Source organism: Mus musculus, chromosome 7, assembly GCF_000001635.26.
Source record: "Mus musculus strain C57BL/6J chromosome 7, GRCm38.p6 C57BL/6J".
Classification (NCBI taxonomy): Eukaryota; Metazoa; Chordata; class Mammalia; order Rodentia; family Muridae; genus Mus; species Mus musculus.
Window position 1 is genome coordinate 82,119,719 of NC_000073.6, and position 25,366 is coordinate 82,145,084.

General features: G+C 40.8%; 1 long non-coding RNA gene across 4 annotated transcripts in view; it reads left to right on the forward strand.

Moving 5' to 3' along the window:
- Positions 1 to 286: 286 nt before the first annotated feature.
- Positions 287 to 25,366, forward strand: part of Gm32850 — a 41,641-nt gene continuing 16,561 nt past the window's right edge. Inside the window, exons 1-4 of one of the 4 annotated variants that reach the window (XR_882271.2) lie at positions 287 to 427; positions 1,369 to 1,675; positions 3,760 to 3,846; positions 3,969 to 4,176. This is a non-coding gene — a long non-coding RNA (predicted gene, 32850). Of the gene's footprint in view, positions 428 to 1,368; positions 1,676 to 3,759; positions 3,847 to 3,968; positions 4,177 to 25,366 lie in introns of those variants that run through there. The other 3 variants (XR_882270.2, XR_882272.2, XR_003946702.1) reach the window with 3 other exon arrangements.

Below are 25,366 nucleotides of genomic sequence, written 5' to 3' on the forward strand. Positions count from 1 at the left end.
GATGGCCTCTAAACTCAGAATTGCTGTATTAAATGTACTCAGCTAGCCTGTTTTATACATGGAATGTGGCAGGTACTCTCAGAGCACAATTCCAGTTTGAGGCCGGGGTAGAGACGGGAGGAAAAGGATGGTCTTGATGGGCTCCGGGGATGGAACCTATCCTGCCAATGACACCACAGACCAGATACAACAACCACAACTGCGCTGTGAATAGTAAGGATAGTGAACGTGTCTCATACATTCAGCGAAGCTTTCCTGGGTCTGGCAACAGCTGTAGGGTCTTTGTTATCAACTCCGTAGTTCTCTTAAGGATCCGTGGTTCCCATAGTGATTAGGCGCACATTCCGGTGGGAGTGACCGGAAACACTTGCTGTGAACTCCCTGCCTGCAGGTCTCTATGGGAACTCCACCCTCAGCCTACCGTCAGGTCAGGATTAGATAAACCTCTGGCTGCAAAGCCAACTCTAATCACACCATGGGGGTCAGTACTCATGGGACCATGGCTCTCTTCACCTTGAATACACAACATGATGGTGACATTTTATGTGCTGGACCTTCTGCTCCGACTAATTTTAGCATCATTCCACTTATGCATCACCCCAACTTCTTATTAAATCGAATCCATTACTTCTGGTCCCCCCTCCCTGTTGTTTATCGATTCATTAGGTGAGCACCTACAATGACTGAGTAGCTCGGAGACGTCTGCTCTCTTCAGTATCAAGAACACTGTAGTGAATAAAACAAGCTGACCCCTTGACCTCTGGGAGCTGGGATGTCCATCAGCAGCCACTGGTCATGTGATGCTGGTAACATTTAATTGAAATTATGTAAAGTTAGAAATTTAGAGTCTCAGCTAGTCCATCTCTTATGTGACTAACAGCCATGGTGAACTCGTAGCTAGCAGGACCAGACAGAGAGCATTGCCAGCTTTATAGGAAGTGCCTCGCTTAGCTTGCTCTCTTATAGAACTCAAGACTACCAGCCCAGGGATGGCATCACCCTCAGTAGAACTTCCTGCCTTGATCACCAAACAAGAAAATGCTCCACAGCTGGATCTCATGGAGGCACTTCCCAACTGAAGCTCCTTTCTCTGTGATAACTCCAGCTGTGTCAAGTTGACACACAAAACCAGCCTGCACAGTGGCTCACAACCACTTGTAATGGGATATGATGGCTTTTTCTGGTGTGCATGAAGAAAGTGTACATACATACATACATACATACATACATACATAAATGAAGAAAGTGTACATACATACATACATACATACATACATACATACATAAATCTATAAGAACTTTTTGAGAAAAAAAAAAAAGGACCATTGGACTGGTCAGAAAGTTCTAAAAAGTGTTCAATCTCCTTAGTCACCAGGGCAATGCAGAAGAAAACTTCAAGTTTCATCTCATGTCTAAGTCTCCGCTCCAGTCAGAATGGCCATCCAGCGCAATACAAATGACAGCAGATGCCAGCGTGGGTGTGAGGAATGGGGAGTCACTATCACTGTTGGTAGGAATGTAAACTAGTGTAGCCATGTTGGAATCAGTCTACACATTTCTCAGAAACCTCCCGCTGGCTGGCTTTGTGGTGCTGGGAGGTGCAGGAGACGCATTAGGACCAATGGTGTCAGCCAGGGTTGGACCCTGCAAGCTAGTTACACCCACCACCTGCCAGGTAAGACACGCCTGGCCACTGGTGCCACGGTGGCAAGACTGTTATGAAGATAGCCAGTCACTTCTAGCTGTTCTACTCCTGGGCATGTCCCCAAAGACCTTTGCACCACACTACAGAGACGCTTGCTTGTGCCTGTTAGACAGATGGGTAAGGGACATGGAGTACGTAGACACAGAGGGATTTTATTCAGTTACCAACAGAAGTGAAGTCGTGAAATTTGAAAATAAGTGGACAAATCTGGAAAAATTATACGGAGTGAGATAACTCAGACCCAGATGGCAAACACATTATGTTTGTTTGACATCAACTCCATTCAAGTGAGCTACTGGGTCAAACTAAGGGGCTTGCATGTTCTTAAAGACTTAATTACCACAGCTACCCCCAGCCTTGCACCATACTTGAGATCAGGAGTTCAAGGTCATCCTCTGCCACATAGCATGTTGAAGGCTCCATGAGGCCCTTTCTCAAACAACATGCACCTCCAAATACCTTTGAACTATGAACGACTTTAAATGCTTGGGGTTCCTGCTTGCCTTTGTCACTTCCCAGGACTACCACCAGATGGCAGCACCATCTTATGCACCATCAGCAGGGACAGACTCCCCATCACAAACTGTAGGCATCTATTTGTTAGAAATGAAAAATAAACCATGCTTGGGGGAATATGGAAAAGAGAGATAGCAGCTGTAATGGACAGAGGGCAATTATAACTACATAGGACTCAGACTTGGAACTGAATACTTATAGAGTTCAGGGGACAACATCCTGTGTTATAAATGGCTACACTCACTGGTCAGTGAGTTTGCCTTAACTGCTGAGGTGAACTAAAACTTTTCAGGTGTTTCTCCACCCTTTAAAATGAAAACTCTTTCTAGCTTTTCACTGACTGACCACTGGTTTCCCTCTCAGCTTCACATAAATCAATAAGTGAAGAAAATCTATGCATTTGTTCCTAGTTGTGATCTTGCAAGTTCAAGGCAAGTTAGCATGTCTGACATCTGGGATTCATCATGTCCTGTTACCTCACTGAGGGACACTCATCTTCCCCAGATGTGTAAAAAGGGGGCGGGTGGTGTATGAAGGTTCAAGGAACACAAAGGCGCCATATTCTCAGAGCGAGCTTGAAGTTATGTGAAGCTATGTGAAGACATTGGTTCCAAGAGGAGAAACTTCTAGGTCTGCCTTAGCTAAACAGCTGACCTGTGGTGGATCAAAGTCCTGGGGTGTCTCCTGAGAAAAAGAGACAAAGCTAGGGATTGAGAGGTCATAGTTAACACTGCAGGGTCAATTTAAGACATCAATACTGGAACTCAACTTTCCACTGTGGTCAAGAGCAGAAATCCAGAACTTGTATCAGGCCAGAGGCTGACCAGCTTTTTAATGATTTGGAGTTTTGCTCAAGGCAAATGGAAGATACAGGACTCTGTATCCTGGAATTCATTATGTAGAGAGGCTGGCCTAGAATTCACCGAGATTCTCCTGCCTCTGCCTCCCAAGTGCTGTGACTCATCGTTCTTTATCCTCACCCTCTTATTTACCATTTTTCCTTCTTTAAATGAGCATGTAACACCAGAGTGATTAAAACTGTACACACACACGTGTATGTGTGTGTGTGTATCTCATGAGTTACACTTAGGATTATTCAAATACTTTGATGTGCTAATTTACACCTCAGAGTTCAGCCTAAGGAACTATACCTGGTATATAAAAGTAGTATTAAAAACATGTTTAAAAGACAGACAGTATTACTTAAGTTATGGACATTTTGGAGTGGGCTTCTTAGCTGTGTATTAATAGGGAATGACTTAATGTAATTTGTTGTGTAGATGTAATTGCTTTGTTAGGTTGTCATGAAAATAATGTGGACCTTCCAGACATAGAAAATGAGCATTAATTAGAAGAAGAAAGAGAGGAGGAGGAGGAGGAGGGAGAGGAAGAAGAGGAAGAAGAGGAGGAAAGCTTGCCACTTTTTGGTGGCGATAGTTATGTTTGAATTTTGCATACCAGAGACTACATAAAAAATTACAATTTAAATGATTCCAAAAGTAATTTTTCATTTTAATGATTTCTTGTCTCTTAAAAAGTTTTCATATGGTCTGCTCAGCACTCCATTTCCATGGCCATGGCTCTGCCTGCATCTCTGGAGACCTGTTCCTGCCAGGGCCAACCAGGTGAGTTCCCCAAGCTCCAAACTTCTACCTGCTGGGTCTCTGATAAGGCCAGCAGCTGTGAGGTCTTCCCTGATGCCTTTGCACTCTGCTTTCTGATTTCATACCTCTAACCACAATCCCAGACCACCACAGACACCAGTGATCACGAGGTAAGGCCCCTATCTCCAATCCCCTGTCTGTTGCTTCCTCTGGGCAAACCCAACAATGGCAAGCTCTGCCCTGCCTCTACTGCACTCCATTGCTGCCACAACTCCACCTACATCCATGGAGGCCTGCTGCTGCCCACTCAGGACAAACAAAGGCCTGCAACCACCAGGGACAACCAGATCTACCTGCAGCCCCAGAGGCATCAGGGACTACCAGGCCAGTGCAAGAACATGAACAACAAAAGACCACCTCAACATCAACAGTCTTAATTCCTCAATAAAAAGACATAGGCTAATAGAATAAATACGTAAACAGGACCTATCATTCTGCTGCATAAAAGAAACATATCCTAGCAACAAAGATATACATTATCTGGGAGTAAAGGGCTAGAAAAAGGTTTTCCAAGCAAATGGACCCAAGAAAGATGCTAGAGTAGCTATTCTAATATCTAGTACAATAGACTTTCAACCAAAAGTAATCAAAAGAGATATAAGATACTTCGTACTCATCAAAGGAAAAATCCAAGATGACATTTCATTTCTGAACAGCTGTATCCCAGATATAAAGGCACACACATTTGTAAAAGAAACATTACTAGAGCATCAAATCCCATACATTAATAGTGGAAGAGTTCAACACCCCACTCCCACCAATTGAGGTCATTGAGACAGAAACTAAATGGAGAAAAAAATGAAACTAACAGAGGTTATGAATCAAATGGATCTAACAGATATGTACAGAACATTTCACTGAAACACAAAAGTGAATACATTCTCAGCACCACATGGAACCTTCTCTAAAACTGACCTTATACTTATTCACAAAGTAAGCCTCAACTAATACAAGAAAATTGAAATAACCCCTTTTATCCTATCAGACCATCATGGATTAAAGCTGGACTTCAACAACAATAGAAATAACAAAAAGCCTACATACTAATGGAAACTGAACAACTCTCCATTCAGTGATCACTGGTTCAGGGAAGAAATAAAGAAAGAAATTAAAGACTTTCTAGAATACAATGAAAATAAAGGCACAACATACCCAAAATTATGGGACACAATGAAAACAATGTTAAGAGGAAAATTTATAGCACTAAGTGCTTTCATAAAGAGATTGGAGAGATCCACATCTGAAAGCTCTAGAACAAAAAGAAGCAAAAACATCCAAGAGGAGTAGATGGCAGAAAATAGTCAAACTTGGGTTGAAATCAACCAAATAAAAGCAAAGAGAACAATAAAAAGAATCAACAAATCCAAGAGCTAGTTCTTTGAGAATATCAACAAGATAGACAAACCCTTAGCCAAACTAATTAAAAGTACACAAAATTAATAAAATCAGAACTGAAAAGGGAGACATAACAACGGACACTGAGGAAATTCAACAAATTATTAGGCCTTACTTCAAAAGCTTGCACTCCACAAAATTGGAAATTCTAAATGAAATTGGATGATTTTCTAGATAGGTACCACTTACCAAAGTTAAATCAAGATCAGATAAACTATCAAAATAGTCTTATAACTCCTAAGGAAATAGAAGCAGTCATTAAAAGTCTCCCAACCAAAACAACAACAACAACACCCTCCCCCCAACCCCAGGACAAGATAGTTTTGGTGCAGACTTCTACAAGAGTTTCAAAAGAGAGCTAACACCAAATATTCTTCAAACTATTACACAAAATAGAAACAGAAGGAACATTGCCAAAGTTATTCTATGAGGCCACAGTCACCCTACACACAAAGACTCAAGAAAGAGAATTTCAGATCAATTTCCCTTCTGAACATTGATGTGAAAACAATAAAATACAAACTGAATCCAACAATAAGTCAAAGACATCGTCTACCATAATCAAGTAGGCTTTATCCCAGGGATGCAGGGATGGTTCAATATATGAAAATCGATCAGTGTAATCGACCAAATAAACAAACTGAAAGAAAAAAAAAACTACATGATCATCTCATTAGAAACTGAAAGGTTTTGGACAAAATCCAACACTCTTTCATGTAAAGTCTTGGAGATGTCAGGGAAACAAGGCACACACCTAAGCACAATAAAGGTGCCATGCAGCAAGCCAATAGCCAACATCAAATTAAATGGAGAAAATCTTAAGGAAATTCCACTAAAATCAGGGACAAGACAAGGTTGCCCACTCTCTCCCTATCTCTTCAACATAGTATTTGAAGTCCTAGCTAGAGCAACAAGACAACTAAAGGAGATCAAGAGGATACAAATTGGAAAGGAAGAAGTGAAAGTATCAGTATCCACAGGTGATAGGATAGTTTATATAAATGACCCCAAAAGTTCTACCAGAGAACTCCTACAGCTGATAAACACTCTCAGCAAAGTGTCCGATACAAAATTAAGTCAAAGAAATCAGTAGCCCTCCTTTATATAAATGATAAATGGTCTGAGAAAGAAAATAGGAAACAACAACCTTTACAATAGCCACAAATAATATAAAATATCTTGATCTAACGCCAACCAAGCAAGTGAAAGACCTGTATGACAAGAACTCCAAGTCTCTCAAGAAAGAAACTGAAGACCTCAGAAGATGGAAAGATCTCCCACCCACGATCATGGATTGGTAGGATTAGCATAGTAGAAATGGCTATATTACCAAAAGCAATTTACAGATTCAATGGAATTCCCAACAAAATTCCAACATAATTCTTTACAGACTTTGAAAGAACAACTCTCAGCTTCATATGGAAAACCAAGAAAACTAGGATAGCAAAAACAATCCTGTACAATAAAAGACCTTCTGGAGCAATCACCATCCTTGACTTCAAGCTATACTACAGAACAATAGGAATTTTAAAAATGGTATAGAAAGAGACAGGTTGACCAATAAAATTGAATTGAAGACCCAGAAATGAAACCACACACATGGACACTTGACTTTTGACAAAGAAACCCAAACTACAATGGAAAAGAGAGAACATCTTCAACAAATGGTGCTGGTCTAACTGGGTGTCTACATGTAGAAGAGTGCAAATAGATCCATCTTTATCATCCTGCACAAAACTCAAGTCCAAGGTGATTAAAGACCTTACCATAAAACCACATATGCTAAATCTAATCGAACAGAAAGTAGGGAATAACCTTGAACACATTGGTACAGGAGACAACTTCCTGCACAGAACATCAACAGTTAGTAAATGGGACCTCATGAAACTGAAAAGCTTCTGTATGTCAAAGGACATCAGCAATGGGACAAAACAACAGCCTGCTGACTGGGAAAGGTCTTCACCAATCGTACATCTGAACAGAGGGCTAATATCTAAAATTTATTAAGAACTCAAGAAGTTAGACACCAACACTGCAAATAACCCACTTAAAAATGAGGTACAGAGCTAAACAGAGAATTCTCAACAGAGGAATCTCTAATGGCCATGAAACATTTAAACAAATGTTCGATGTCCTTAGTGATCAGGGAAATGCAAATCAAAGCAACCCTGAGATTCCACCACACACCTATCAGAATGGCTAAGAACAAAAACTCAAGGCACAGCACATGCTGGAGGATGTGGAGTCATTGCTGGTGAGAGTGCAAACGTGTACAACCACCCTGGAAATCAATTTGGCAGTTCCTCTGGATATTGGAAATAGTTCTACCTCAAGAACCAGCTATAGTACTCCTGGACATACACCCAAAAGATGCTCCACCATCCTTCAAGGACACTTGCTCAAGTATGTTCATAGAATCTAAATTCTTAATAGCAGAACTGGAAAAAACCCAGATGTCCCTCAACTGAATAATGGATAAATAAAATGTGGTACATTTACACAATGAATTACTACTCATACATATGTTTGTGTTTGTGTGTGTGTGCACACACGCGCGTGCGCACGCGCGCACTATAGTCTATGTGTGGAGGACAAAGGACAAGCTCTGGGAGTCAGTTCATTCCTCCGACCATATGAGACCTTGGGGTTGAACTCAGGCCCTTATGCCTGGGAGCAAGCACTGTAACCACTAAGCATCTTTCTGGCCAGCACATTTGAATTTTCCTTAACTATTTAAGAATGGAAAATATATACTTAACTGAAACATTTGTTTTAGATTTAAAATCAACTTGACAATTATCTCTTTATTTTAAAAATTCTCTTTTTCATATTTGTCTCTCAGCCTTAAAAACAATTCCCTGAACTCCAGTCTTTATTTCTTCGCTGTGTCAGATTCAAGTGGCTGGGCCACTTCTGAGCTCTCTCTAGGCTGGGAGTCTGGGACAGGAGAAGGAGATGGTAGAGTGGCTCTGGCCCAAATGCCAGAGTCTGAATGTCACACTATGTTAGTTACACTATCCCTTCTATAGAACATACTTTTAAAACAGTATGCTGGCTATTTTATATCAACTTGACACAAGCTAGTGTCACCTGAAAGGATGGAACCCCAATTAAAAAAATGTCCCCATAAGAGCCAGCCAGAGGGCATTTTCTTAATTAGTGATTGATGTGGGAGGGCCTGGTACATTGTGGGTGGTGCCATTTCTGTGCTGGTGGACGTAGGTTCTATAAGAGAGCAGGCTGAGCAAGCCATGAGGAGCAAGGTAGCAAGCAGCACTCCTCCATGGCCTCTGCATCAGCTCTTCTAGGTTCCAGTTCTGTTTGCGTTTCTGTCCTGACTTCCTTCAAGGTGACCATGGAGAAGTGTAAGCTAAATAAACTGTTTCTTCTCCAAGTTGCTTTGGTCATGGTTTTCATCATTGCAATAGAAACTCTAAGACAAAGATTTAGTATGTTTTTAAATTTATGTGTCTATATTTGCACATAAGCATTCTCACACATGTAGGCAAGTACCCAAGGAAGCCAGAGGAGGGCATCAGATACTCTGGAACTGAAAAGGTAGTGTGAGCTGCCCATTGTGGGCGCTGGAAACCAAACTCTGGTCCTCTGTGAGACAGCAAGTACTCTCAACCACGGAGCCATCTCTCTGCTTCCTAAAATGTTTAATTATTGATTATAATGCAGAATATATAGTGAATGTTTGTAATTGTTTTATACTTAAACTTTTGTGCTGATGTATTTTTGGTTTGTTTTCTTTCTCCTGAGCCTTATTGGGGATTTCGTTCTCAAGAAAAGGCTGCTCACTAAAACAACTCTCATCAAAAGTTGAAGAGGGCTGGTGAGATGGCTCAATGATTAAGAGCACTGGCTGCTCTTCCAGAGAACCTGGATTCGATTCCCAGAATCTACATGATGGCTCACAACCACCTGTAATTACAATCTCATGATATTTAATTCCATGGGCACTGCACACACATGGTACACAGACATGCATGCAGGGAAAACACCCACACACATAAAATAAAAAAGAAAGTTTAAAAGGAAGTAGAAGAGCTTTTTGTACCTCTCAAAAGCCTTACAAACTACAATCTAGAAGTTCAACATGCAAAATCATGTAACATGAAAGAATATTTACAGTTGTAAAATAGGAGTACCAAGTTACTAACAAAAGTGAACCCAGGGCATTAGAAAGATGGCTCAGTTGTCGAAGTGTCTGCTGCAAAATTACAAGGGCCTGAGTTTGGATCCTCAATACCTGCTCTGGAAGAAAAGGTCAGGCGCACGTGCATGTGTCTGTAACACTAGAACTGAGGCGATGTGGAGCCAGCTGGATTTCCAGAGCTTGCTGTAGTGCAGCCAATCAGTAAACTCTAGGTTCAATAAAAGACCCTGTCTTAAAAAAGATAAGGTGGAGAATAGGAGAAGCCATTCACCATCTCCCTCTAGCCTCTCCATGTGGACACACATACACTTGTGTATACATGTACACATGTGTGCACACATGCACATGCATGCATGTGTGGGACAAATGGATCAGAAAAATAATAGCTGTCTCTGGAAATCCTAAAGTCCATGGAGCCTGGAGTGATGCATTGCTATTCGTGAAAGAAAATAATTGCTATGCCAGTAAAAGGCTTACAGCACAGACATGAAGACCTCAGTGTGGACCACCACCACTTATGTGAGGAGCTGGGTACAGCAGTGATGCCTGTGGTCTCAGTGTTGGGAAGGGACAATGTTTTCAGAGATAGGAGGGCCTCTGAGGCTTTGAGGCTAACTCCGATAGCCAATCTGTGAGCTCAGCTTCAGTGAGACATCTCTTAAAAAGCAAGGCAGACAGGCTGCAGAGTTGGCTTGGAGGTGAAGAACACTTGTTGCTCTTGCAGAGCACCTGGGTTTGATTCTCAACATCCACATGGTGGCTCACAACCATATGTAATTCTAGTTCCTAGGGATCGAAAGCTCTCTTCATGGGTACCAGGAATGCATATGGTGCAAATAAATACATGCAGGCAAAACACTCAAATAAAACAATAATAAAAAGCATAAAAGTAAGGAAGAGATTAATAGAAACTTGAATTTGACTTCAGACCTCCACAGGTACATGCATGAACATGTGTACATGCACACATACCCTCTACACACACATGCACACAAATTGTAAATTGAATTCCCCAGCATATTAAAAAGATTCTGTGCTATGATTCATTCTAAGGATGTAAAAATGATTTCAAATACACAAAGATCATATACATCATATAAATATAACCAAGGACAAAATTGCATTATCATCTCTATAGATTCAGGTGAGCCTTTGAGAAATGTCAACAACTCTTCATAATAAAGATTGTAAAGAGCTGGGCATTGGTGGCACATGCCTTTAATCTCAGTACTCAAGAGGCAGAGGCAGGCAGATCCCTGAGTTCAAGGCCAGCCTGTCTACAGAGCAAGTTCCAGAACAGCCAGGGCTGCACCGAGAAATCATGCCTTGAAAAAATGGAAACCAAAAACCAAACCAAAGCAAACAAAACAGGAAGAAAATGGAATAGAAGGATCCTCCATTAGTATGATACAGCCTCTCTATGACCAAACTATAGCAAATGCTATACTAAATGATGAAAAATGAGAAACTCAGGAAATGTAATATTGGAGTCAACTCTCTTTACTCTTAGTCAATATAACACCCAACTTCTTTGCCAGAGCACAACAAGAAACCAAAACTAGCAAAGGAAGAGGTCAAACAGTTCTTGTTTGTGGATGGTGTGATAATCTTGGGTCTAAAAATCCTCAGAGATGCCACAGACAATCTTAGACCTAGCAAAACTCTCTCAGCAAAGTAACAGAATTAAAAATAAGTATAACAAATTCACAGCCTTTTCTCTACACCATTAATGAACTCAGGGTGAAATTGGGAAACAATTCTATCACCATAGCTCCCAAAATAATAGGGATAAAAATAGTCAAGAAGGTGAAGGACCACTATAATGACAATTATAAGACACATTGAAGAATAGTTATGAGAACCCCCTTGTTCAAGGGTCAACACAATATTTAACATGGATACTTGCAAGTTCACGTCATCCTCAGTAAAATTCCAATATTCTTCCCAGAACTGGGGGTGAGGGGTGGGGAGGGACAACCTGAAATTCATGTGGAAGCAAGGAGACCCTAAATAGCTAAAGCAATATGCTGAAGGTGTAATGATGACTGGCTTCAAGTTATAATATAGAGCCATAGTCATCAAAACAGCATGGCATTGAACATATGCAGAGACCAGTGGACTAGAGAAGATGACTCAAATAAACCCACAGAAACTCTTCCACTTAATTCTCTACAAAGGTAACAAAAATATATGCTGGAGAAAAGAGAGTATCTTTAAAAATTGGTGCTGTTAAAACTATATATTATTACCGGACTGTCATAACCCTGCAGCAGCCCAACAATGGCACAGTGACAGTTATTATTTATTATGGCTCAGGCTTTAGCTTAGGCTATTTCACAACTAGCCTGTATAATTTAATTAACCCATTTATTCTAATCTAAGTTCTGCCACATAGTCCATTAGTTACCCCTCCTTCAGTCTCAGCACCACATCTGGCTGGTGAATCTCATCTCTCTGATCCTTTTCTGCCCAGAAGTTCACCTGTCCTCTCCTGCTTTGCTATAGGCTGTTCAGCTCTTTATAAACCAATCAGGAGGTGATGGAGAAGGTGTTTATAAAATACAGATACAGGTGATGCCTCATGAAAATGACAATAACAAAGTCCAGCCTGTGTTCAATTCTCTGCCAGTACAGAAGTCAATATTTCAATAATACAAACACAACCTTTACATAGTACAAAAGATTATCCCAACATCTCCTTTTAGTTCAATAAAAGGCTCATTCTCTAACATCAATTAACTATATACAACAAGAATTAGGAGAACTATCAAGGAAAGAAATACACTCACAACATCCAGTCCATTGGTATTTGACAACCTTGGTGAGTCTGAAGTTCTGTACCTAGATCACTTTCCATCATAACTTGCATTTGATCAACCTAAAAACATCTTTTTAGACCTTAGCACATTTTCTTAAATCCTAAGCAATCTAAACTTAGTATGAGACTATATCTAGTCTTCAACTACAACAGAGACCTCAGAAGGAGAAATATCGCAGTAAACAGGAAGTGCTGGACAGTTATCCAAGAGTCCTCTGCAATGTTGTAGCATCCGTCTTTGGCCTATGGGCCCAGACTATCTGACAGACTTATTATGAAGAAGGACTTCTGAAGGGCTAGTCTATCTAGTGTTGGCAAAGTTCGGCAGTCAACTTTCCCTGTGTCCTGCTTGTCTACATATTGGACAGCATGCTCTCAGCAGCTGGCTAGCTTTGCCACAATTGAAACAAACTCCATATCAAAGTTCTTCAGTGTACATCGTCTTTTTAGCAGTAGAATGGGGTGCTGCCAGGAGCTGAATGTCTCACTGTCATGAAAAGCCTTATGTTATTAAAACTACTTAAATTCCATATTCTGTATATCTTCAAGGTGTTTGAAGACGATTTGTCTAAAGTGTTTCTGAATAGGCAAATGGTACTTGTTTCTAGCTATATACTATCTGCTCAACTTTAATGCGTGTATGGGATGTACAGTGTGAACAAACCAGCTAAAGATGATTCTTTGCAAGTGAAAGGCATCAAAAATTTTAAGTCTGTTTGGACTGTATGGCCAAACTGGAATATAAATCTCCTTGCATGACATATGGAAGGATGGCATGTAATAAGTTCTGAAACTATGTAGACAACAAGATTTATTGGCTATACAGAGGCATGTCCCAGCTCGTCTCAAAGCTGTTCCCATGTAGATAGATCAACATCCATGTTACCTGTCTTCTTGTTCTTCTTGTTTTTTTTCCTTCATGTCTGCAGCTAAGATTTTCAGGATGTGTCCCTGGTCAAGTCTGATCTTTTAATTTTAAAGGAGCCCACAGATTTTTATTTCTGGTTGAAACAAAGGCATAACATCTCTTTTAATGCAGTACATCTCCTAACTTCCATTTTGAGATTATCACACACACACACATACACACACACACACACGCACACACTGATTTAATCCAGCAGTCCTTTCTAAAATCCAGTGATTTTCAGCAGCTGTGCTACATGTCTAATTGACATTTAAAAATTTTTAAGTCAATAAGCATTATTTAATCTATCTCTGGGAGATCCTATATCCCCTTTCTGTTCTGTGAGAACTTCCTTTAAAGTGTAGTTAGATCTTTTTACAGTTGTGTGATCTGTAGAACTGTGTGGTATACCTGTAATGTGCTTTATGTTGTAATATGCAAAAACCATTGCATTTTACTGGAGACATATGCTACAGCATTGTTAGTCTTAATCTGTACAGGCATCCCCATAATAGCCATAACTTCTGATAAATGTTTAATTATAAAATCATCCTTTTCAGAACTTAAAACTGTTGTCCATTGAAATCCTGAGTAGGTATCAATGGTATGGCTTACATTGATTTTCTAAACTTGGCAAAGTAAAACCCATCCACTTGCCAAATTTCATTTCTTTGGATACCTTTTGGGTCAATTCTTTCAGTAACAGAGTTTAGTAATACAAAGAACAAGTAGGACACTGCCCTATAATTTCCTTGACTTATTGCTAAGTGATAGGGGGAAAAAAACTTTTTTCAAACCCTTGTTGGTAACATGGTATTTCTCATCAAATTCTGAGGCTTCTAGCGCAGTTTCTATTAATAGCTGATCAATTTCATCATTACATTGTGCTAGAGGGCCAGGTAGATCTGTATGGGGTCTGATATGTGTTGCATACAATGGATGGTTTTTATTTCTGATTACTTGTTGTTTTGAATAAATAGTGAAGTTAATTCTGAGCCTTTCAGAATAAGTTCAGTGGTTTCAATATGTAAAACAACTCGTTTGCACGTTGAGAGTCAGAATCTGTATTAAGATTCAGGAAAAGCTATAATACCATAAGAATGGCATACAGCTCAGACTTTTGAACAGAATCATAAGGGGTGAGCCATTTTACTTATTTTTTCTGACTTATAGCCTGCCTTTCCTGATTTATTTGCATCAGTATAGAGTGTAGGGGCTCCAGAAATTGATGTCCCCTTTACTATATGAGGGAAAATCCAATTAGTTCTTTTTATACTTTGAAGTCTCTTGCTTTTGAGATTGTTGTTAATCTGTCACAAAAAAATTCTTGCAAGATCTTTGTCAATGTTCATTTTCTGTCCACAATGAAGCAATTTCAGCATAAGTAAAAGGTACCATAAATTCTGTTGGGCCTATACCTGCTTATTGATGAAGTCTCACTTTTCCTTTCATAATCAATTCAGAAACATTTTCTACATAGGTCTTTAATTTTTTATTCTGTTTGTGTGATTAAAAAATATCTATTGTAAGATGGTATCTTCTCTCTGCATAAGAATTTCTGAGGGAGAATGAGTAGAGGGCAAAATAACAAAAATGTAATTCACCTTTGGATCCAAACAGTCTATCTGGGGGTCCTGCAATTTATTTTCTACCAGAGCCAACTCGCTTTCAGCTTCATCTGATAATTTTCTTGGACTATTTAAGTCCAAATCACCTTTTAAGGTTTGAGATAAATTAGTTAGCTCTTGAGTAGTTATTCAAATTGTAGGCCTTAGTCAACTAGTCTCTTCCCGGAACTTTAGAAAAGCATTAAGCGTTCATAACGGATCTCTGCTGATTTGTACTATCTCTGGTCAAAATTTCTGTAGGCCTATCTTATATCATAGATAGTTAATAGAATGTCCTTTGTATTTTTCAGGAACAATTTGTAAACCCCAAGTGTGCAAAATTCTCTTTATTTCATCAAACATCATTCATATAATGAGGAAAATGTTTATAAATTATTTCTAATGGCTCTAGTACAAAATATTGGCACAACATAGGACTCCTTAACATTCCTTGCGCTAAGACTTTCCAATGATACCTTTTTATTGGACAACTATTATTATAAGTTGGTATTGATGGCAAGGATGTGGAGCAAGGGAACATTCCACCATTGTTGGTGGAGTGCAAAATTGTACAATCACTTTGGAAGTCAATTTGGCTGCTTCTCAGAAAACTGGGAATGGTTTTACCTCAAGACCCAGCTATACAAATTCTGGGCATATACCCAAAAGATGCCCCACTATACCACAGGGACACTTGCTCAACTATGTTTATAGCAGCATTATTTGTCATAGCTAGAAACTAGAAACAACCTAGATACCCCTCAACTGAAGAATGAAGAAAATGTGGTACATAGACACAACAGAATATCACTCAGCTATTAAAAACAAAGACATCATAAATTTTGTAAGCAAATGAATGAAAGTTGGGAATATCATCCTGAGTGAGGTAACCCAGACCCAAAAGTAATGGCATGGTATTTACTCATTTATAAGTGGATAACAGCCATAAAGTACAGGATACCCATGCTACATTGCACAGACCTAAAGAAGCTAAACAAGAAGGTAAGCCCAAATAAGGATAATTAAATTTCACTCAGAAGGGGGAATAAAATAAACATAGAAAGCAGATGGAGGAAGGGAACTGGGTGGGAGGGGGAATGGGAAGGAGAATATGGGGGTTCAGGATCAGGTGTGGGAAGGGACAGGAGGGATGGCCAGATGGCCATGAGAATGAATGGGAATCTGCAACTGGCAAAGGTGGGGGTTAGGGGCATCTCGAGGACATGCCAGAAACCTGAGGTGGGTAGGCTCCCAAGAATCAATGGTGGTGACATTAGCTGAGACTCACAGCAAGGGAATATAGAACCTGAAGAGGTGGCCTTTTGTAGCCAGGCTGGAAACTCAGTGGAGTTGTGGAGACACTAGCCCACTCATAAAACTTTTGACCTAAAATTTATCTTGTATACAAGAAATGCAGGGTCAGGGGATGGAGCAGAGACTGAAGGAATGGCCAACCATTTAACCAGCCCAACTTGAGACCCATTCTATGGGCAAGCATCAATCCCTGACACTGTTAATGATACTCTGTTACACTTGCAGACAGGGGTCTAGCATAGCTGTCCTCTGAGAGACTCTACCCAGCAGCTGACTAATATGGATGGAGAGATCCACAGCCAGTGAATGGACCTTGGGGACTCTTATGAGAGACTAGGAGGAAGGAATGAGGGCCTTGAAGGTGATAGGAACCACACAGGAAGTCCAACAGATTCAACAAACAGAGACTGAACCACCAACCAAAGAGTATATACGTGCTGGATCTAGGCCCCCATCCCCACTCCCTGCTCATATGTAGCAGATGTACGTTTTGGTCTTCATGTGAGTCCTGAACAACTAGGGTGGGGACTATCCCAAATGTGGTTGCCTGTCTGTGGGATATGTTCTTCTAGCTGGGCTGCCTTGTCTGGTCTCAGTGGGAGAGGATGTGACTATCCCTGCAGAGACTTGACGTGCCAGGGTATGGGGAGACCCACGGTGGTCTCCACCCTCTTAGAGGAGAAGAGGAGAGGTTATGTGGTAGGGACTATAGGAGGAGGGAACCCAGAGGGCATCAATCAGGATATAAAGTGAATAAATACATTTTTTAAAAAAGAAAAAACAGGTACTGGGGAAGCAAACCTTTCATTACTATGCTCATGTAAAAGGACTGTAAAAAAGTAATCTTTTAAATCAATTATAATCATAGGCCATGACTTAGATAACTAAGACAGCAACATGATTCTAGGCTGTAAAGAGCCCATTGGCTGAATCATCTTATATATGTCTCTTTAATCTGTTAACATCCATTTTCCTGTTTTATTTTTTATAACAAACACGGGAACTCCATGAGTGGGTGGATTTTTCAATGTGTTGAGCATTTAGCTGCTCCTATACCAGATGTTCTAATACTTGTAATCTTTCTTTTGTCATAAGTCATTGTTCCACCCGTACAGGTTTGTCAATTAGCCATTTTAAAGGCAGGGTGGTTGGTACATTTGAAAGGCCAACACCTTTTGTGTTCTGCTTATGGGCAGCCTGGACAGTCTGCGATTGTTCTTGATAACACCATTCAACATTTTTTTCCAGAAGCATTTTTTATTTTGTGATTTATTTCTGTGATTGAAGGAATGCTAATCTGTGTCTTCAGTGTTATTCTCTGTTCTGCAACAAAACACATCCTCATAAATTGATGGCTATATTAGCCACAATATGGCTTTACTTTTCCTATTCGACCTTCTGGCCATGTACACTTATGCCATCTCACACTTTGTTTTACCTGAGACTAAAGTTCTAACTCTTAGAAACTGAATAGCAGCCTCTCAAAGAGGACAATCTGGAGGCCAAGATTTTGGTAAAATTATTGTTATATCTGCTTCTGTGTCTACCAAACCTTCAATTTCAATATCATTTATAAATATTTCTAGTTTTGGCCTCTGACCATCTATAGCAGTTTGTCAAAACACTTGTTTTCTGGTCTCACCTAACTTTACTGTTTTATCTACTGAAGCTGCTCTGAGTTTGATATCTGGGTTATTAATGGCTCTATCAGAGCAATGCTGTTTAATTGACCTGTAGATGAATTTCTCTGATGCTGACCTGAAATGGCCAATTTGAATTTGATATAAGAGCCCGTGAAAATCCCCCTAAAGACATTTTCCAACAAGGGTAACCTTGTTTGTCTCTTGTTGATCTGTATTTATTAGTCAAATGCCAGTCTTTGCTACACCTTCTGCATATTCCTAAAAGATAAGGCCTTCTTTTTGGATTATCTCTAGAAAATAATTGTTTCCAGAAATGCCTTGCCTACAATCTTTTTTTAAAAATGATCTTGCTTACCACAATAAAATATTTGACATTTTGATTTTTCTTAAAATCTTTAGAGATAACTTCTTTTATTAAAGTTGCATAATAGGTATGATTTCCAATGTCAGCCACATTTCTAATCTACTCCTTAGTGGCCTAATCACCATTTTTGCATGCAGAATTAGCATTTTTGGAAGTCAAAAATTCTATTAATGTCCTGGAGCCACCTGGTACAGTCAATGCAGAAACCACAACTGGGGGAGTGAGGATGATTATAAGAAAGGCAGAAAGAAGATGCAAGAGACAGATATGGGAGGGCTGTTGGTTAATACCATACCAGCTAAAAGTGTATTTTCTCAGTGTCTTTTAAAGGCAAGCAACAGAAAGCATGACCAATTCCAGGAAGTTAAGCAATGACCAGAGATGCTAACATGGCAAGTTTATAGTACACAGTATCTATGTTTGATCAAGGCCCTTTCCTTCAGGCTTGTACAGTCTCTTAAGGACATGTGTGTAAGTGGAGAAACTTGGCAGGATATAACCCATGTCTTAACTAAAAACAAAGACAGATGTTGGCAGACTCATTCATGATTAATCACAAGCAGGAAGTCAGCCAAAGTTAACTTGAGATATGTTCCCCACGTTTCCCTTTTTTATTTATACAAGCCAAAGCTGTTTTGGCTACTGGTGCAGAAAGACTGTGCCTGTCTTAGGTGTCCCCTCAAGAAGTGTGGATCTTACCTGTCACCAGTACATGAATCCTAGCTTTCATGCCCTGTCTTAGGTTGGTCCACCTCTAAGAGAATCTTACTTGTCCTTTTTATCTTGAAGAACCGTGCACTTTATTAGTCACAGAGCAGAAAATTGTGCCTGTCTTAGGTTCCCATCTGAAAACACAGCTCTTACCTATTACTGACACACAAATAATCTTGTACTCATGGCCTGTCTTAGGTTGAGAAGTTTTTCAAGATGATCTTTTCTGTCAATGGCTACCAACTTCTGCTGAGGAAGACATTGGAGCTTGAACTTAAGTAACTCTGCTTTGTCATCTATAAAAGATCTGATGGTTTCTCTCTAAAAAAAAAAACAGTTAATAGACATGCCATGTAAAGGATCATAAAGCCAAGTCCTGCTATGCCCAATAAGAGAGATGTAAATGAGAACCATGAAGGAAAATGGCCTGTAACTTTTTCAGAATATCACCTGCAATGCTAGCAGCACCAAAAGACAAAGGCTTTGCTTTTTTTTTTTTTTAACCTTACAACCTCCTTATACAGGGTTAACAAATCTAGTGTAGTATTAGTACTATACCATATACCATGAAGGTGCCTTTTTACTTTGGTCCAATTATGCTGACTCTCGTTATACATTTTTAGAGCTATACAAATCCATAGATATCAAGCATGACATTTCAAATGGCCTCCGACTTTCATTCCTTGTACCTCATCTCCCATGATCTGCACTATATCGTATAATGAGCCAATTATTTGTTCTAGATGTCTATCTACATCCCTTTGTATGCTCATGGCATTGGTTACATTTTCAGCAAGCAATTAACAAAACTAGCTGTTTGTACGTCTTGTGCTTAGGCTAATGCAGAAGTAGTAGCACTAGCTATAAGTGTTATGAGAGCAATAACACTGGCAATGATCAGCCCACCCATGCATTTGCTCCTTGCCAGAGTGTGATCTAATTCTCCAAATATTTGTAAGCTTTTTCCAGAATACCACTGTTCAGATAAATGTGCAGGGAATCATAATAAAAGTTGGCTGATGTACTACCATTACAGATAGACCATCATCTAGTGCAGAAACACAATTGGGCAAAAGACAAACAAGAAATATTGAACTTATTATCAGAGCCAATACAAAAGTAGCATTATCAATTAGTAAAAGATTCAGTGGGGTAACACAGGATGTCACATTTACCTTAACTTCAGAACTTGTTCCATTTTTATCCACAGCAAACATAACATCATACAAGGCAGATGCCAATTTCCAAATATGTCTCTGAAAATGTCCAGAACCAGCCCTCCAAATTCCCACTGTCATTTTCTTTTGTCCAATATTGGATTGATTTTCAGGCTAGTCCACGATTGAGTCAGAATAACTAGTCACATTAAAGGAAAGAGGAGGAGCATTATAACAACTTCTCCATTTGATTGATTTTTCTAAGGCAGGTTTCACAGTCTCTGTGTTCTCTGTCCCACAAGGTCTAAAAGCCTTAGGCAAGGAAGCTTGTCCAGTCTGAGATATAGGTCTATCCATCTTAATGCTGTGCACTACAGTCTTAGAGATAGTCTTCTTCCAAGTCTGAGGGTGCACAGAAACACATCCAGCATTGATTCATAAGCCTACACACACACACACACACACACACACACACACACACACACACAAACACGCTACAAGTCACCAATATACAATGGAGCAAAGTAAAATTTTCCATTCCAAAGGGGAGAAACAGAAGGATAGCATGGCAGACTGGACTGAAGCAAGACTGAACTTTAACCGGGCAAAGGTTAAATCCCATTTGGAGCACATGGCATTGTGATGTGGGTCCCAGAAGGCTTGGACAGTGTCATCTCTATGGCCTTGGCATTTAGTGCACATATATTGTCTCTTATAGATCTGGTTGGTGTCTGCTCTTTCTTCGGTATCCCACATTCTTGGCATCTCCAGCATCCTGGAGTCTCTATTCCAACTTAGATTTCAACTACATAGCTTCGTGCATAGTCCTTTCTAGACTTCTTTCAGGAAATATGACTCTGCTGTATATTGCCTGTTCTCACAAGCTTCTCTCATAGATCTTTGTAGATGCTACCATAAACTTGTATGTGTTGGATTTTTCATAATCACAAAGCCACCACTGTAGATGATGGCCACTGACTTGAGCAATACTGAGACCCCTGGACCACGGTTGCAGGCACCTCTGTTGGACCTATATGTGAGTGTAACAGTTTGGGGGTCCTCTCCTTTCTCCTCTCCTCTCCTCTCCTCTCCTCTCCCTCTCTCCCCCCTCCCCTCCCTTCCCTCCCCTCCCCTCCCCTCCTCTCCCCCTCCTCTCTCCTCCCCTCCCCCCTCCCCTCCCCCCTTTCTGTTTTCTACCCCAGTTCTTCTGACATGTGAGATGTCATCAATCCCTAAAATGCCCTCAGGGTACCCTTCCTCTTGTTCTAGAGCAGCATGTTTGTTTTCTTTTAAAAATTACTTATTTCATGTGTTTGCATGTATGAATCTATGCATACAATGTGCATGCAGGAGACCTGACAGGTCAGAAGGGGGCATCAGATGCCCTGGAAATGGAGTTATAGGTGGTTGTGAGCTCCCTGATGTGGGTACTGGGAATTGAACCCAGGTCCTCAGAAAGTGCAGTAAGTGCTCTAAACCTCTGAGGAATCTCTCTAGCCCCAATCTCTTTAACAATTATAAACTTTGGCCTGAAATTTAATGATCTTCTCCCCTAAAGCTGGACATTTTTCCTGTCTTTTATTTAATTATTTATTTACATTTCAAATGTCCCCCTTCCAAGTCCCCCCTTCCTGAATTCTTCACCCCATCCCTCCTCCTCCAAGGCTCTGAGAGGGTGCTCCATCTTCACTCCCCCCCCCACTTCACTCCCTCCAGCATTTCCCTGGGGCATCAAGTCTCTACAGGATTAGGCACATCCTCTCCCACTGATGACAGACAAGGCAATCTTCTGCTACATATGTGCCAGAGGCCATGGGCCAGCCCATGTATTTTCTTTGCTTGGTGGCTTAGTCTCTGGGAGCTCTGAGGGGTCCAGGTTAGTTGACACTGTTGTTCTTCCTATGGAGTTGCCATCCCCTTCAGCTCCTTCAATCCTTTCCCTAACTCTTCCACAGGGATCCCAGACCTCAGACCAATGGTTGGCTGTAAGTATTAGCATCTGTCTCAGTCAGCCACTGGTAGAGCCTCTCAGAGGACAGCCATGCTAGGCTCCTGTCTGCAAGCACAGCATAACATCAGTTAAATAGTGTCAGGGTCTGATGTCTGCCCATGGGATGTATCCCAAGTTGGGCTGGTCACTGGATGGCCTTTCCTTCAGTCTCTGCTCCATTTTTGTCCCTGCATTTCTTTTAGACAGGAACAATTCTGGGTCAAAAAATTTGAAGGTGGGGGGGGTGGCCCTATCCCTTTATTGAGGGCCATGTATACCTACTGGAGGTGATCTCTTCAGGTTTCATCTCCCCACACTGTTAGGCATTTCAGCTAAGGTCATCCACATTGAGTTCTGGGAGCCTCTCACATCCCAGGTCTCTGAGCCTTTCTAGAGATTTTCCCCGGCCACACCCCCTTCAGCTGCATATTTCCATTCATTCTCTTGGCCCTCTGGGCTTCTCTCATCTTCCCTTATACCTGATTCTGCCCCCTTTCCCCTCCCTCTTCTCTCTCCCACCCAGGCCCCTCCCTTCCTCTACCTCCTGTGATTATTTGTTCTCCCTTCTAAGTGAAATTGAAGCATCCTCTCTTGGGCCTTCTTTCTTGTTAAACTTCATATGGTCTGTGAGTTTTATCATGAGTATTCTGTATTTTTTGTCTAATATCCACTTATCAGTGAGTACATACCATGCATGTCCTTTTGGGTCTGGGTTACCTTGCTCAGGATGATATTTTCTAATTCCACTCATTTGCCTGCAAAATTCATGATGTCCTCATTTTTATTACTAGTCTTTGGGGATTATACCTAGCTGAATAGAATTCCAGTATGCAAATGAACCACATTTTTTGTATCCATGCTTCGGTTGAGTGATGTCTTAGTTAGGGTTTTAGTGCTGTGAACAGACACCATGACCAAGGAAACTCTTATAAGAACAACATTAAGTTGGGGCTGGCTTATAGGTTCAGAGTTTCAGTCCATTATCAAGACAGGAACATGACAGGAGTCAGGCAGCTGTGGGGCTAGAGGAGATGAGAGTTCCACCTCTTGTTCCAAAGGCAAACAGAAGACTGACTTTCAGGCAGCTAGGATGAGGGTCTTAAGTCCACAACCATAGTGACACACCTACTCCAACAAGGCCATACCTCATAATAGTACCAAACATATACAAACCATCACATTTCACTCCCTGCCCTCTATAGACTTGTTCAAACACATTAGTCTTTGAGGTCCATACCTAGCCATAGCATAATAAAAACATACATTTAGTTCAATTTCCAAAGTCCTTAGAGTTGGTAGCAGTCTCAACAATGTTAAGAGTCAAAAGTTCAAAGTGTCTTCTGAGATTCATCCAATCACTTAACTGTAATCCCCAAAGCAAGACAGGAAATCAGTTGGACAATGAAGTGGAAACTTAGGGGCTCTTTAGAAAGTCAGTTGTGTTGGATGGTGTTTTGTATGGGCAAATAGGTGAAGGAGCAGTTTGTAGACACAGGTGAGAAAGGCTAAGGCAGGCTTGTGTAGGAATGTTTCACTAAAGCAGACACAGGAGAAAGGATGTTCTGCTAAAGCAAGCATGTGAAAGCACACACGATGGAGGATTCTTTGCTAAGAACATGAGCTGCATTTGTTGGGATTCCATAGAGAGAAAAACACCAAAAACTCCACCCCCAAACAAACAAACAAACAAACAAAACAACAAAAACAAAACCAAAATCAAACAAACAACAACAACAAAAAACTTGTGGTGGTGTGCTGAAGCTTTTTTGCTACTTCCTCGGACTCAGGATGATTGGCAGAGTGATGTCACCTGAGACAGACGCTTGTGCTAAGGCAAGACCCATGGAAGATAGGAGTCCTTTGGAGGTTATAAACAGAACTCAACTGGAAGTGACAGAGGCAGACCTTGGCTTGCTTATAGAGCTAGCTGTGTAACAGTTGTTGGTCTTGAGTCTTCACTGATCTTCACCTCCATGAGAGGCACAGCTGAAAACCTCTCTTGGTGTCCCTACTGGTTCCTCCTGCTGACTTGTGCTGAGGCCAAGGTCTGGCTGTCTCTGCTAGGTAGTGCCACCCCAGTTGATTAGTGTTTGCTATCCTGACTCTACCAAAGTGGACTGCTGCTGTAACCATTTCTAAGCAAGTCTACTTCCCCTGTATTCTTTCTTTCCACTACCTTTGTTGGGTGGTAAGCTAAAAGGAAGATTAAAGCATTTACCAATGCTTTAAAAATAAGGTTTGAAAAAAAAAAGTTTATAGGAGAAACCCCAAACTCTACATTTCCATGTCTGATGTCAAAGCAGTCTTTAGATCTCCAACTCCTTTTTCATCTTTGTTGACTGCAACAAACTTCTTTCTCTTGGGCTGATTCCATTCTCTTGGGCTGATTCCACTCTGTTATCAGCTTTCCTCAGCAGGTATTCCATGGTGCTGGGAATTGATTCCAATGCTTTGTCTTAATTTGGTTTCCAAAGCCGCACTTCCAGACCTGAGTGTCCCTGCCTCCCTCCCCCCTCCCACCCCCAGTCTTCAGTTGGTAATAAAGAGTTGCCATACAGGGCGACTGAGGTGGGACTTTTAGATTGCATGGGCAAGGGACTGAGGGAGAGAGGAAGGAGAGAGAGGGAAATCTCCATGATGGGGAAGCAGAAAAAGATGAAACTTAAAAGCCCACCGGCATGTAAGAATCCTAGGGCCACTTCCCAGATTGAGTCTGGGGTAGCAGAAATGAACTATAGAATTTAAAATATGTTAACTTAGGAATACCAGAGGGGAGTGTTTGCTAGCCACGGGGAAGTTTAGAAATGCCCATCCATTGAGCTAGTCAAGGCTTATCAATATTAGCTTGTGTGTGTGTGTTTTATTCTGAATCTAGGGCTCTTGGGTGGGTGCAGTGCATGCTTAATCCATTGGGAACCAAAGTGGATTAACTAACTCACTGCTACAGACGGTGTCAATGTGGTAGGAAAGAACTCACTTTTAAAAATTAATTGGGGATTCCCAAATGGAATACACATACACCATGATATAAGTTCAGGAGGGGAGAATTGGTTTCTCAGTGAGCTGAGTCATGTGGGTGGGTCCCACAAATGCTGAAAAACTGGAATAAATGAACACACCTCCTGGCAGGGGCTTTACCCCAGGCCTTTCTAAAGGTTTCTAGCTGCCTCAGAGAGTTTAAGCTCAGAGGTGCTGGGAGCCCCTGCTGTGCAGAGAGAGGCACTCTGAGAGTCAGATGGTAGACTCTGCCTGCTCCCTACAAGCAAATAATCAAAGGAAAGGGATAAATAACATTTGATTTAATTGTTTTTAAGGACAGAGGGAGTATAATGGTAATTTTTAAAATGTTCTTAATTATACATGGAATGAAGAAATCCAGGCCCTTGATCTCAAATGTAGGAAATAAAGGCAAG